General features: G+C 42.2%; 1 long non-coding RNA gene across 2 annotated transcripts in view; it reads left to right on the top strand.

Annotated features, from left to right (window-relative positions):
• Positions 1–14,184, top strand: part of LOC109383557 (uncharacterized) — a 266,734-nt gene that overhangs the window by 19,245 nt on the left and 233,305 nt on the right. For both annotated transcript variants that reach the window (XR_002124217.1, XR_002124215.1), the window contains one exon: positions 10,786–10,857. This is a non-coding gene — a long non-coding RNA (uncharacterized LOC109383557). The remainder of the gene's footprint in view (positions 1–10,785; positions 10,858–14,184) is intronic.

Below are 14,184 nucleotides of genomic sequence, written 5' to 3'. Positions count from 1 at the left end.
TTCATGTTAGAGTTTTAACTCCCTGAGCGTAGGGTCTACTCAGGACTTGTTTACCTGCCATATGGAGCTGCTTTGAGTGCATGTGCTCAAAATCGACCTGTGTTGGACCTCTTGGGAAAATGGGCGTGTTTTGTTCAACTCTCAGGATAGCGGCCTCTCCTTCAGTCTGGTGTGTAAGCAGAGTGGACAGTTTGCATGGCTTTAGCTAAGATGCGTCTCTCTTACCAGACACAACGGTAATGATAAGGGAAGTCTGCCTGAGCTTCTTAGGGCATTCCCAGCTTTGAGAGCGGAGGCCTGGGAAGGTTATATGTACCAAAGAGCAAGTCTTCTCAATTCCTTCTGCCTTTGTCATCCTGTCAAGACTTGAGTCACCATCTGTTTCATGAAATGTAACTTCATCTGACTGCCAGTGCTGCATTGTGTGTGTGTGTGTGTGTGTGTGTGTGTCAGAGAGGACACAGCCCCTCAACAGCTTTGTCACCCTGGCTTTGGATCAGGAAGCTCACCCAAGTCTCGTGGAGTCATGGCTCTTTTAGTTTCTCCCTCTTCTTTTCTATCGCACCCTCAACCAGGTCATTCAGTCTGACAAGGGGCCAGAGAGTCTGCCATCATTCCCTTGCCAACGCCTTCTTTCTCCCCCTCCCATCACCCTCCACACCTGAGTAGCTTCCTCTTCCTATAGCTAAAAAGCAAGAGCTCTGTTCACAATGATTTTCCATTAGAAGCCACCAAGTCCCAAGTCCACCCAGCAACAGAATTATCTTAAAAACTATCACTAAATAGGCTTTGATTATTACTTTACAAAGTGCATTCACACACATAGCCTTGTTTATACTTTATAACGCCGGTAAATCAGGACACTCAGCCTATGAATGGTGCCCATGATCACAGAGTTTATAAGGGGTGAGGCCAAGTTTGGAAAACATGTCTCCTAACTTCTTGGTTTTTGTTTAATCATTTCTCTTTTCACAATATCAGCTGTTGGGCCAAAGGATTGAGATGAAGGCCCTGCTTTCCCGGTTCTCTGCATAGCTTTCTTCTTTAGTTCTCAGCATAGAAACCTAGCCTCCTCACACCCTGGGCCACCTGTGAAACCTTGAGCCAGTTGGGCTAGAAAGTCAATCTCCTCTAGACATGTGAACAGGACCCCTAGCGTCTCTCAGTGCTGACCAACCCTGAGGGTCCCAAGGACTCAAGGAGAGGCTGATGGCGGGATGGTACTCTAGATCCTTGGAGCGGAATTTCTCTCTCACAAATGACTTGTGATTATTATAAATGATAAAGCGGTTCTGTGCTTTATTACTCTTACTTTTAAAAATTCTGAAGCAAATGTTTCTCTCTGCACCGTAACTGATCATTTTAATTTCCTTGCTTTTGCTATAATAAAAATTGATGTTAAAGGATGCCTGAGGCAGTGTAATGAGAAAATGAAATTAGTTTTTCAGTTGACTGGTCAAAAGCATTTTATATGTGATAATAAACAGTTTATTTTACTCTTTTGCTTATGACATAATTAATGGCAAAAATATTTTCCTGAAATTCATATTGTCTGCCTAACTCTCATTTCAGGTTCCAGGAAAATAGTATTTGGTAATTCCCCAGAATGGACAAAAAAACAAACTTTGTCATCCCCTGCTGAAAAGAGTTCATCATCCTTGTTTAACCCTTTGCAATTTTGGCTACTATTGGACCAATCCGGTCAGGAAAAATGCTTGTCTACTACATTTCCTTCCCGTAGGATGGCAATATTTTTCTCTTGAAACTGGAGCCAGCCTTCCCCGTGGTCTTTCTTGTTGGAACACCCTTCCTGAAAGCCTGACATGCTCAGGTTTGTTGTCAGGATTAAAGGGACGGGTTAAAGAAAAAAATGTAGATGCTTGTAACCCCAGCAAACTGAATGTGAACTTTTTTTGATTTTTGACTTTGAAAAATGTGTTGCTTTTTCTCCACTAGCAAGATAAGACAATGATGGATTTACATGAATGTTGAAGTGGGATTTGAAGACCTGGATACTAATTCCAAGTATCTCTTTGTCTGTGCCTGAGTTTGGTGTTTCAGTTCAATTTAGCGGCATCTCAGTTTCCTCATCTGCACAACGTCCTGATTTATCTTAATAATAACAATACTATTGATTTCTAGGGGCTTGCTCTGTGCAAGATGCACCAAGATGTAAATGCAAAGGCATTTCCTAAAGCACTGCTTGTAAGACCAACAACTGCAATCAACCTGCATCAGTTAGATTTTGCCGCCTAACAATTATTCCAAAATGTTGTGGCCTAAAACAATAGCCGTTTTATTTCACTCGTAATTCTGATGTGGCGGGGTGGTTCTTCTGGTCCCTGCTGACTTGCCTGGTCTCTGCTTGGCTCTCTGCTATCTGAGGTCAGCTGGTGTTTTGGCTTGTGGCTGGATGGTCTAGGGGTCCATGCCCCCTCACGTGTGTGGGGGTTGGCAGGCTGGGTGGTCAGGTGGGGCAGCTGGTTTCTGCTCCATGTAGTCTCGCATCCTCTAGTAGGCTAGCTTGAGCCTGTTCACATGGTGGTCTTGGAGTTCTACATGCACCTAGAGAGAGAAAGCCCCAGTATACAACACTGTTTAAGTCTCTGCATGCATAAATATTAATATTTGCAGTCATCCCACTGGCCAAAGCAAGTCACATGGCCTAACCCAGAATCTATATGGTAGGGTATAACCCAAGGGAGGGGAATCTTTGCAGTCTCATTGGCAGACAGTCTACCACATGACCCAAATCACCATTATATACCAAGAGTGGTGGAGTCAATTATGGTTCATATTTTTTCTTTGCACAAAGTTTGCACAAGCGGTGCCTCTTGTGGAAATGCTCTTTTCGCTGAATTTAGTTAACTCATTTTCTTCCTTTAGAGCTGAGCTCAAGGACTCTTTCCTGGTTCTTTGATTAGGTCAAATCCCATCTCTGAAGTTCTCACAACACTGTGTACCTCTCCCTGTAACCCTTTCCACATTTGCAGTATTATATTAACTTGCCTGGTTATCAGATGAATATTGGTCAGTCCATCAGACTGCAAATTCAAGGACTGTGTCTTGTTTTTACTTATCACTGTAGCCTCAGTCTACCAGAATGTCTGGCATACAGCATTAAGGCGCTTATTAAGTAATGTTTTTAGATTTTTCTTTAATTTCTCTTAATGTCATATAGTTGTCACTATAGAAGTCTTATTTATCTTTCACTGAATTTATTCTTAAGTACTTCATGTTTTCATTAGATTTTTTAAAAATTCATTTTCTTTTTCTTTGTTGCTGGTAGATAGTTGTTGAGTTTTGTGTATCCACCTTGTGACCAGAGACCTTGCTAAATCCACTGATTAATTCTAATACTTTGTAGATTCTTTTGGATTTTCTTTATATGAAATTATGTCATATATGAATAATTACTATTTTCTTTCTTTCTCTTTAATTTTTATCTCTTTTATTTTCCTGTCTTATTATAGTGTCCAGGACTTCATTACAATGTTGGTAGGAAGTAGTGATATCAGACATCCCTATTTTGTTTATGATCTCAGAAGAGAGCATTCCGTAACTCAACATTAATATGAGGTTTGCTTAGTATTTATTTTTAAATTTAACCATTATTAAAACTTTCAAAGATACAGAAAAGTAGAAAGAATAACATAAGCTCCATGTGCCGTCACCAGGCTATAACACTATCAATAGTTAGCCATTTTTGTTTAACTGTAATCTCACATTTTAATTTCTTTGCTCATAAAATAATTAAGTATATTTTGAATAAATAAATTAATGAATGCAATGGAATTCTATCTGACCATTAAATATATAGTAGATCAATCTGTATGGACACAGAAATATGCCTACCATATGGTATGTGGAAAAAAAACATATACATACACGCTTCTATTTGGATCTTAAAGCTACATATATATATATAGGAGTCTCTCCGTCCCTCCCCCTCTCTCTCTGTCTCTTTCTCTCTCTATATATATATATATATGTGTGTGTGTGTGTGTGTGTGTGTGTGTGTGTATACACACTTACATACACCGGGGGTGCCAAAAAAATGTGTACAAGCGGACACTTTGGTCACCGTTGCTCAAGCAGTATTTTGCCACAAGCAGAAGTGTCTGGACACTGATGGTAAGCACTTTGAGTATCTCTTGTAATTGCAGAAGTCAAATGTGACTTGTATTCATCTTTTGTTATCGGTATATATTGAGCATTACAATCTTAATACAGCTTTTTCCTTTCTTAAAATGTGTATACATTTTTTGGCACCTTCTGTATATATGCACATATATACACACATGTATATACATAGAAAAAAAGGAAGGATATTCATCAAGCTGTAAACAGACGCTACACCTGGGAAGTACAAATGGGAGGAGAGGATAGACACAGGTCTTTACTCTTTTTTTTTTTTTAAGTTTTTATTGGGGAATTGGGGGCATGGGAACAGTGCTGGGGAATTGGGGGGAAGGGGAACAGACAAGTTGCTGTCCTTTTGTTCTTCAGTCTAGTTGTGGAGGATGTTGTTTCACTGGCCCAAATAGGCACCATCATTGCGCTCTTCCCGGGCGAGGCAGATCAGTCGCCAGCTTCTGGACGGCCGCTCACTGCGGCTGCTGGCCGCTCACGCTGGCTGCTGGCTACACACGGTAGCCCATGGCAACCCACTGCCACAGGGGCTGCAGCCTACGCCGTCGCCAGCGACTCACGGCAGCCCAGCTCCAGGTTGAGCTGTTGTTCAGCATCTTAGCTGTAGAGGGCAGTGTCACTGGCCCTCATATGTGGGATCCGAACCTGGGTCCTCTGGCATCCCAAGCCAGTTCTTAACCATCGCGCCACTCGGCCGGCCCGGTCTTTACTCTTTATACACTTCTGTGTAATTAGAATTTCTTTCAATGAACATGCATTGCCTTTGTAATTTAAGAAAACCAATAAAGGAAAAATAGATTATTAAACAGCTGGTTTGTGAGCATTGAGTAAAGGATGCAATGATCCAAGAGCTAACAAGCTATGCAGAAATAATTTTATTTCTTTCTACTTTTTTTAAAAATGATTATTAGACTGGCAGTTCAAGGGGATGCAATAGGCACATGCATCTTAACTTGTCTTTACCTGGTTTCTTGTGATCCTGCTATGTACAAGGTGGGCATCTGCCAGCTGAGGAGTGTTCCATTATCTGTCAGTGTACATTGAGAACCTGTTATATCACGTGTACTCTTCCAGGATCGGGGGTATAGCACTAAACAAGTCAGACAAGTTCCCTGTCCCCAGAGATCTTTCATTCTAGTTGGGGGGGGGGACTGTCAATATACAAATGAAAAATTACACATCAATATATCATCCCTGAAGGGAATTCAAGTGAAGGAAGTGATGGAGAGCAATGAATTGACTACTGGGTGGTCAAGGAAGATCTCTCTGGAAAAGAAAAAAAAAAAGACTTACAGTAAGATCTGGAAGCTAGAAAGAGCCATCCAGGTGAAGGACAGGGAGAAAACTCTACAGGGAGGGCCCGACTGGTGTACAGCACACAGGCAGTGAATGAGCTTACTGGGCTTGAGGAAGAACTGGGAAACCAAGGAGGCTGCAGGGTCAAGGGTCATGGGGGGAGTGGAGGAGACGAAGGCATGCAGGGCGGGAACAGGCTACCTCAACAGGTTGGGCTGTGAGACCAAGGTAAGGATTTATAGTTTCATCTAATTGCACATGGAAAGCCATTGAAGGATTTTAGGCACGGAAGTGACACAATCATGGATTATGGGTTTTTGTTTGTTTTCATCACACTGGTAGCTGTGCTGGGAATGGCTTGGAGTTGGCCAACAGGTAGAGAGCCTGGGAGGGTGCCAATCCAAGTGAAAGAAGCTGCCATGCTGGACTAGAGCGGTGGCAGAGGAGATGAATTTGTGATGTGTTTTAGGGGCAGAATTCCCCAGAACTTATGCATGGGTTGAATTGGATTAGAAAAAGGGAGTGTGACTTCTAACTTTTCTGGCTTGAGAAAAATGGCAGGACCATCTTTTCTTGAGCTGGAAAAGATGGGGAGTTTTGCGGACATGTTCAGTGTGAGATTCCCTAATATCCAGTTGAAAATACCGCATAAACAGCTTGATGAACAAATGTGGCATCTCCAGAAAAAGCCAAGATTTGAAATGTATATTTGGGACTCTTTGGCAAGTAAACGGTATTAAAGTTGCCGATTTCATCAGCCATTGAAAAGTCTGTCTCCAAAGAGTGTGTATTAGCTCTTGGCAACGGCTCCCAAGGATCCTGCCGTTGGTCTATCTTGTTCCACACGCGTGGTGAACTTGATCTCATCATGTTTATGGCCAGTGCTCTGCTTGGAGGGAAGTGTAGGATGCGGAAATAAAGCATGAAGATGTGAGAGCAGCAACGGGCAGGCCTGGAGTCCAGATGATGGGCAGATGCATCAACTTTGTTTCCAGCCCCCACATCAGAGTGAAAGAATGATGGCTAACCGACTCGGTAAATCTTTCACGTGAAAAAAGACCCTGGAATTTTGGTTGTCCATAGGGTTTCATAGGCACCAATAGTGTGTTAGAGACGTTTAGACCCATGACTAGTGCCCCATGGACCCGTAGGCCAGCTAATAGGGAGAACATGACCTTTGGGTAGAGACCTAAAGGAGACAAAAGAGGGAGGCATATGGGTGGGTCTCTCAGAGAAGGGATTTCCAGCTATCAGGAAAAGCAAGTGCAAAGACCCTGAGGTGGGTGTCTGTCTGACATGCTAAAGGGACAGCAAGGAGGACAGTGTGGCGAGAGTGGAGACAGAAGGAGAGCAAGGGGAGCAGGAGAGGAGGCAAAGGAAGTGATGGGACACATCCTGCCAGGAGCCTTGAGGCCCCTCCGGTGGTTACTGCGTGAAAGATTGTCTTTGACGGGTAGTGATGGATACAGCCTGACTTCCATGACCACATACACTTCTTGAGTTCGCATGTCACAAATCCAGACATGTTGCAAATGAAGCTTTCTCATTCGGCAGGCCATTTTGGCCCTTGATATGCTCTTATGCCCTGCTAGTTTCTCCCCTTCCTTAGGGTCCTTATTCTAACTTCTCTTCTGCCTGAATCAAGTTGCTGGCTCCTCCTCGGTCTCTGCCCAGATGGCACCCTCTAAGAGGCTTCCTGTGAACTGCCTGCAGTAGTTCCCCATCTTCAGGCACCCTTCATCATATCATCCTGTTTTACTTTCTTTTTTTTTTTTTTAGATTTTCTTGGGGAATTGGGGGGAGGGGAGCAGACAAGTTGCTATCCTTTTGTTCTTCAGTCTAGTTGTGGAGGACGTTGCTTCACTGGCCCAAGTTGGCACCATCATTGCACTCTTCCTGGCCGAGGCAGATCAGTCGCCGGCTTCTGGACAGCTGCTCACTGCGGCTGCTGGCCGCTCACGCTGGCTGCTGGCTACACACGGTAGCCCATGGCAACCCACTGCCACAGGGGCTGCAGCCTACGCCGTTGACAGCAACTCATGGCAGCCCAGCTCCAGGTTGAGCTGTTGTTCAGCATCTTAGCTGTAGAGGGCAGTGTCACTGGCCCTCATATGTGGGATCCGAACCGGGGCCCTCTGGCGTCCCAAGCCAGTTCTTAACCAGCGTGCCACTCGGCCGGCCCCTGTTTTACTTTCTTGATGACACTTATCACTATCGAGATTATCGTGTTTAATTCTTTATGCATTTTTGATGTCTCTTGCCCCCAAATTAAGCTCTGTGAGAGCAAGAACCTTATGATTCTTGGTTAGCGCGATATGCCCAGTGCCCGGCCATTGCCAGGCACATAATACATGCCAGGTGCTTAACCAAGGGCTTTTGAATGAAAAGGGGCTCATTTATTTACACCCCCGTGGATCATGATAAAAAGGGAGGGCAGCTCCCCGTCCTTCCAGTCTTCTTCTCTCTTCCATCTCTGAGATTCTCTGAGATGATCATCACCATCCAAAAGGCATCCCTGAGTTCTTAACTGCAAATGGGCCAGTGATGAACAATTCACAGAAAGAACCCTCTAGACCTTTCTAACTGTGTAATCAAAAGTCTATTACAGTTTTGTTGCAGGATACATGTAAAATTGTCTAGCACAGTACTTGGAATGTAACAACTACTCAAAAAGTATGTGCCAAATCAGAGTCTATGGAAGAAAAATGGATGGTGAGTAATTAGATTGTATCCAGGTTAAAGATAAATGTCTTGAATGGTAAATTCTGTTTTCATTCTCCACATATTTATAGAGTGATTATTAAGAATATGGAGTTTGACTAAAGGAAGCGAAAAGAACTAAGATGTATTGAGTACTTAGTATGTGGCAGGAATTGTACCAAATGTGTTCTGTCTTACTTAATCTTAAAAGCAATCATAGGAGGTAGGTTATAGTCCTTCTTTTCAATTGTGAAAATATTATGATTCTGGGTCATTTGCTCATGGACGCAATTTTTTCCTCTTTGGCAGCATCAGCAGTGGGCGAATTCTGCATACTTTTAATTTCTGAATTAAATAAGGGTGCTTTGGAACATTCTTTTGCTTTTTAAGCTTCTGTTTTTGAAAAAATTTTTAAAGAAGAGCAAGTGTTATCTCCTCAACTTAGCAAGTCCAGGGAAGCACCGTAACTTACACATCGAGGGCTGGCCACTCCTCTTAATATACAGCATGTATTATATCATCTCACTCTTGCAACAACCCTATAATGTACCGGCCATGATTATCCCCACTTCATAGATGAGCAAATAAAGCCTTCAAGAAGATAAGTCACCCACTCGGTCATGCTTTATACATGTGGAATGATTGTGTGATTCCAGAGGCTGGCTATGATGCTGTGTTTACCTCCAAAGAAAACGCAGGGACATACATGATTCTTAACTCTTTTCATATTTGGAAGTTTGTAGCCTATACTTAGTGTTGTGATTCTAAATATATTAAATTAGTGCCACTCCAGGTTCATTAATTCAGTCATTCGATGAGTAATGAGCACTTACTGTGGGCCAGGGTCTGGGGGCACTAAAACACAGTGAGGCGCTGCCGCATGGAGTGTCCGCCTGCTAAGTCAGCACGCCAGCCCTGGGTACAGCCCAGGAAGTGTGGGCAGCTACGAACACAGCCACTGGGTGTCCCAGGGGCTCTGCCTTTTATGGGGCCTGCTCCGCATCCTTCGGTGACCACATTGCACAGTTCCTGAGAGCACAATTAATTTTTACGCACTTCCTGACTGCAGTGTCATCTGTCATTGAGACCACCACCCCACTTTGATGGGCTGCAGAAGCTCTGGGGCAGCTCTGGGGAGGTCAAAGTTCCCTGTTAGGTCAGAGTTTCTGCTTGGGGGCAAAGATAAAGCAATTTGAAACTCCCAAGGGAACGAGTCAAATTAGATGGGACTAGTGGTCAGGGAAGAGGGATTGGAGTTTAAAATCCTTTGGAAATGTCAACAAATCCATTAAAGTCTCCTTGGCCCAGAGCTTTTTGAGACTCACCTGGAAGGAGATCATCAATTCCAGAAACATCAGGGATCAACAGATACTCCACACAGATAAATACAGGTTAATGAGACACACTTCGTTAGACGATTTTATAAGCACTGCTATGCAAATCCATCGGTGGAGAAAAAACGCACGGTTAAGCTCAGAATGGAGAGAATTTCCCCTGGCATGTATGCCCAAGCTTTATTCAGTAGTCTGGGGGGGGGGGGAAGCCTGATGAAATGTAAAATTATTTTATTTAATCGGGGTTTCTCATGCAATGTGTGTTAATATTTGTCTTCTTTTTTTCTTGCTTAAGTGGCTCAATCGTTAAGTTTTCAATCACATCACCACTGAATATGCAAGATATAAACCACAGGCAATTAAATGATAGCTAAGGTAGTAAGGCTGACTTGGTTAAGCTGGTGTGTTATTAAGATTATAAACACAGCCCGGCCCAGCCACTGAGTTAAATATTATGTCTGGCTGAGGGTCCCTGTTCCAAGAGACAGCTAGTGGCCTGGGTGCTGGCAGACGCAAACATTCCTGTATAGAAGTTTGAGAGGCATCCCGGCATTTCTCCCTGCCCCACACTCCTTTGGCTCTCAACATTGTATTTCTTGGAGACACTAATTAAAATATACATTTGTTATTGAGGAAAGAAGAAGAATCACAGAAACGACTGCAGTTTCTTTTTTTCCTTCCTGCCTGGGTGATGCCTCTTTTTCTATTTCCTCTGAAAACTCCTTTTCTTCTCTCTAACCCTTGAATCTCGGGGCTCCCCAATTTGCATTCTTAATTCTTCCCTTCTTGCTCAGCAGTGAGAAGCTGACACTCAAGCTCCACTCAGAAAATAGAACCAATGCCAATAGCCCAACAGAAGGAGTTAATAAGGGCAACTGGTTATAAAGGGGTTGGGAGAGGGGCCGGCCGAGTGGCTCAGCTGGTTAAGAGCTTGCTCAAGAGTGCGAGCTCTGAGCAACAGGGTCGCCAGTTCGATTCCCAGCCCGAGCTGAGCTGCCAACAGGTGGCAGGATGGTTCAGCTAAGAAAAAAAAAAAGTGTGTGGTGGGGTGATAGGGAGAGCTGCAAAGTCAAGTGAGGGTGGGGGCAGTGGAGGCAACCCAGAGAGTAGCAGTAACAGATCACCTCCATTACTCCTTTGGCTGGAGGAATGATGGGAGCATTGGCAATTCCGAAGTCCCAGAGCCAGGGCTGCTCATGGAAGCTGGGGCCACAGAGGGAGCTGCGTAACTACTGTTGACTATAGACAGAGGGAGAGGCAGCGAGTCCCCCAACTTTTCCCTTCTCTGTCCTGTCTCCTCCAGGGTCTCGCACTGGGTGAAGCCAGGCAGAAGCCAGCAGCAAATGGCACCTGGGAATTGAACTATAGCCAGCAGGTAAGGGGCCGAGGGGGGATCTAAGAGCAAACAGGAAATACAGCCAGCCAATAGTCTACCCGCGTGGGGGCTCTCACCCACTCACTCATGTGGGATGCTGAGTCCCCTTTTCCAGACTGGACCTATGTCCTGAGCTTTACCTCCATATGTTTACTGGGCATCTCCACCTGGATGTCCCCCAAGTATTGCAAAGTTCGCATGCCTAGGACTAACTCATGATTTTCCACTGGGCGTTTCTCATTTTATGTATTATATTTGTATCCTCTGCCCTCATCCCACTACCCCCGGCCTTTTCATCCTGGTTATATTACCTAATGGTTTGTTTATCTGTTGATTTTTAAAAAGGAAACAATAGTTTGATTTACTTATTAATTTAAATGTTTATCAGGTTTAAATATCACTTATTATGCCTTAATCTTTATTATTTCTATTCTTCTGCTTTCTTTTTGCTTCGTTTTTTTTCTACTTTTTTGAAGTGGGAATTTGGCTTCATGGCATCCTGTTTATTGTTATAAATATTTAATACCATGAATTGTCCTCTGATCCAATTTAATTGTATACCCCATACATTCTGATATGTAGCATTTTCTGTAATGTGTTTTAGAATTCTGCAATTTTGGTTGATATTTCACCTTTCACCTGAGATTGTCAAATGAGTTGTTTTTAAATTTCAGAGAGTAGGACTTATTTTTTATTTTATTTTTATTTCTTATTTTACTGCAAGAAGAGCTGAGAATATCATTTGTATTCTTCTGATTTTATGGAACCCGATATGTTACTTCTGCAATAGTGTATCTTCAATTTTCATGAATAAGTCTTTGTGTGCTTGAGAGGAAAGAAAGATTCTTTCTTATTGGGGTATACCTTTTAGTGCTTACCCTCAAGACCTGATCTCCCTTAGGCTTATGCTGTTCAAGTCTTTTATACTACTACTTATTTTATACTTGACCATTAAGAGAGGTCTATTAAAATCTTCTCTTATTGGTTCTATTTGTACGTTTGTCTCCAACACCAAAAATTTGACAATGAGCATTGGGATGGTGTTGGGCAATTAAGTAAAATCAATTATGACATCCATTCAATGACATGGTATAGCCATTAACTTGACAGTGAGGGAAACAGTTTGTAAATCTTGTGTTTATTATACTTATTTATTATACTGTTCAGAGGGACAAACATGTATTATATGGTGCATTTTCTTAGAAAGAATCCTTCCAGACAACCTAAAAAATCCACTTGCTTAAATTTTCTATAAGAAACATGTGTTACCTATGTAATTTTTAAAAAATAAAAGGAAAATAAAAACTTGAAACAAAGGCAATCATAGCTGAGTTCAGTTCCACAGTGTTTATTAATTGTTAGAAAAAATGGACCAGGTGTTGTGCTGCAAGAGTGAATGAAGCAGTTCCTTCCCCAAAGAAAGTCACAACCTCATGCTGAAGACAAACATAGTTTTTAGAAATGACTGCTGCATACAGCAATAGCATAAATGAGCAAATTATTATCAAGATGAAGAGTGATTAATTCTTAATGAGTAGTGAGGGGGTCCTTCAGAGAGAAGATACTTGAATAGGCAAACCAGATGGGTGTAAACACATACGTTTCTAGCTCGCCCACACTACATACTTGAATACAAAACAAACTGGCTAGGGGAATACCTTAATATCCTGGCCAGGAGGTTAAAAATTTTATAGCTATCTTAAATTTATAAACTTTTAGAATTATTTAGAAATAGTTAAATATCTATGTGTATTTTATTAGTTTAGTTAGACATCCATAAAAATCATGAATTCATAAAATAATGTATTTAAAAATATTGTTATTTTATACTTACATTTTAAGAAATATTTATTCTAACTCTTCACTCAGTCTTCAACTTCAGTGTTTTACCATCTCCAGAACCACAGTCTGAGACATCTGAAATAAATTTTAGACCATCATATTGACTTCTGTCTAAATTGTTTGAGATATAGCACCATTAATGGCTGAATTGTGTCCCCTGTGAAATTCATATGTTGAGGTCCTAATCAGCAGTAGTACCTCAGCATGTGACCCTATTGAGAGATGGGGTCTTTATAGAATTAAGTTAACATGAGGTCATTAGAATGGGCCCTAATCCAACATGACTGGTCCTTATAGGAAGAGGAAACTTGGAGAACGACAGGCACATCGAGGGGACAGCATATGAACATGAAGATGGCTGCCTACCAGCCCAAGAGAGAGGCCTCAGCAGAGCCTTCCCGCATAGCGCTCAGAAGGAACCAACCCGCCTACACTTTGATTTTAGACTTCTAGCCTCCAGAACTGTGAGACAACAAATTTCTGTTCTTTCAACCACTCAGTTAGTGATACTTTGTCATGGCAGCCCTAGCAAAAGAATACAAGCACTTTCTTTCCTCCCTAAAAAAAATTAGTATTTATGTGTCAAGTACAGGGATTTGGTAATTCTTATTCTTCAGTTATGACATACTATCAGCTGTACTTTTTGAAAAGCATTTTTGTTTTCTTTTTGAGTATTTTCTGCACTACCTTGCATCTCCAGTTGTATGCCTCCTTCCGCTCGAGCTGTCCATGCTAATATCTTAAATACACATCCTCCTAATCTACCTTACATATGTTAATACATATATGGAGAGTGCATCCCTGAAATAGAATAGTGTTCTCTTCTGTGTGTTTGTTTTAAATTTACATCATGAGATTGTTTGATAAACCCTATTTGACTTCTAACTTGGTTTACTCAATGCTGTGATTCTGAAGTCTCTCCGTGTTGCTATGTCATTACAGCTCATCATTTCTGTCTGCTGTTTAGTATTCTGCCATCATAGACCACACTTTACCCATTTCCCTACCGATGTATGGACACCCAGGGGACATCCAGCTTCTTTGCTACAACGAACAATGTGATGATCACCACTTTTGAACCCATGTAGGACCTTGTTGCTAAAAATATTTCATGTTTAGCAACCCTCCCAAAGAATTTTTTTTTAAGTAAAATAACTCCTTTCATTCAGATGGGATATCATTTCTTCCCAAATGTCTTCATATTCATTGTGTCTTTGGGGACACCCACCATTCTGGTCAAGTGGGTAAGGTTGACTTTACTGACTCTGTTCCACAGATGAATAAGCGAAGTTTTAGAGATCTGGGGACGTTCATGGCTTTCCTGACTGATCAGTGGTGGATTGCAAATCTACCCGATCTTCTGTCTTCTAGATGGAGGTGATGGTAAAGGGCATGCATGTATGGAGAGAATGGGAGGATACAGATGAAAACTGGAGTGTGTGTGTGTGTGTGTGTGTGTGTGTGTGTGTGTGTGTGTGTGTGTGT

This window comes from Hipposideros armiger, unplaced genomic scaffold (genome assembly GCF_001890085.2).
Source record: "Hipposideros armiger isolate ML-2016 unplaced genomic scaffold, ASM189008v1 scaffold_4, whole genome shotgun sequence".
Lineage (NCBI taxonomy): Eukaryota > Metazoa > Chordata > Mammalia > Chiroptera > Hipposideridae > Hipposideros > Hipposideros armiger.
The sequence above is the reverse complement of the archived record's forward strand: the minus strand, read 5'-3'. Positions and strand labels throughout refer to the sequence as shown.